Here is a 1,890-nt window from a genome sequence, read left to right as displayed (position 1 = left end):
AGCAGATGAAATACTGCTAAGCATTTCGGCCACCGTGCTAACGTCTCTGCCAGCTCGCTGCCTTACAGTTTCTTCTTATAGTTTCTGTCTATCAAATCCACGCACAAGGCTTTGGTTGGCAAGAGCTATAGTAGAAGACACTTACTATGGAGCCACACAGTTGGACTGAACCTGGAACCATGTGGTTGGGAAGCAAACTTCTTACCACACAGCCATGCCTGTGTGTGTATGTGTGTATGCATGTATGTATGTATCTATTTATGTATGAATGCATGCATGTATGTGTGTATGTATGTATGTATTCAAATATATATACATACCTATCTATCCTCTACTATAAATATATATATATATATATATATACGTGTGTATAAATACTATATATATGTATGTATGTATATGTATATATATATATATATATATATATATATATATATATATATATATATATATATATATATATATATATATATATATATATATATATATGGGAGAATATACAAAAAATAACAACAGACGAGGACAGGTGGTGTAAATAACAAAAGTATATATTAGTATGACGCTCGATATATATATACATGTATGTATAAATACTATAAATACTATATATATGTATATAGATAGATGTAGATATATATATATATATATATGTATGTGTATGTGTGTGTGTGTAAACATTGCTCATCTTTTCTATATACTAGAAAATTAAGAACTGTGTACAGTTCCTAATTGAACTGTAATTCCAATGAGGAATTTCCAATCTAAGGCTTTAGCTTCAATCATCTGTTGGTATTTCTGTAACAAGTGATTTTACCTTTTTTTATTTTTTCAATTTTTTTTTTCTTTCTTTCTTTCTTTCATTTATCTATTTATTTATCTATTTATTTATTTATTTATTTATTTTTGTCATTAAACCTTAAATTATCAAATTTATTTTCAAACCGCCATCAATAATAATGCTATGAATCTGTTGGGGGTTTCTGACCCAGTTTGTTTTTAAGAACAGCTTGACAGTTATGTCCCTTACATCTTCCAATACCACAACAGCTTTGGCAGCTTATGAGAACGATATTTTTTTACTTCCATTTGTATTTTTTTAATTGAAACTTTATCACACCAGTTTAATCGATTTTTAAAGAAATCATAAATCACTGAATCAAAATAGAAAATATACTTAAAGCCACTTAATTTGACATTTCAACAGACTGTCCTTAATGTTGCAAAAAGTAATGGATTAGAGAATCCAAATATTTTACTATAACAATGATCAATCTTGAATTTAAATCCTAACGAATTCGAGTTGTTTTATATTCTGAGCTTATTACAAGGTTGTACAACTTTTGATAATCATTTAAAATGTTTGAAAAAAACGTAAGTGAAACCAATGAATGAAATTATGCCAGAGGCTTTCTCGCGATAAATTGTAAAAGCCCAATGTAAACTTATATGAATTTGGGCAGAATCTAATTGTCTTCTTCCATAATTGCAATTTTAAAGCTTTAACAGCTGGAGGAAATAAATCATCATTTATAAGAGTCTTTTACATTTGGAATACGTTCATAGCAAGACTGTCAAGCTGGGGTGACGAATGGTTAGTGAAGTTGAATTCAGTTGCATGCTGTTCTCCAAAAATAACCAGGGCTATCTTTCGTTTTAATGTTAATTAACGAGTCATTTCTCTGTCCCAGGGCCGGATTAAGGCCCACAGAGGCCCTAAACACTTAATATATTTTAGTACCCCCATATATATGTAATTCAAAATATAAACAATAATAAACCATAAAATTAATTTTCATTTTTCAAAATGCAACAAAACTATCAGTAAGATGTGTAACGGGTGAGATTTGTTAGGTACACATGGTGGAGATGGAGTATATGTAATCTGGGTAT

The sequence above is a fragment of the Octopus bimaculoides genome, chromosome 2 (assembly GCF_001194135.2).
Source record: "Octopus bimaculoides isolate UCB-OBI-ISO-001 chromosome 2, ASM119413v2, whole genome shotgun sequence".
Taxonomy (NCBI): Eukaryota; Metazoa; Mollusca; class Cephalopoda; order Octopoda; family Octopodidae; genus Octopus; species Octopus bimaculoides.
This window is presented reverse-complemented; position numbering follows the sequence as displayed.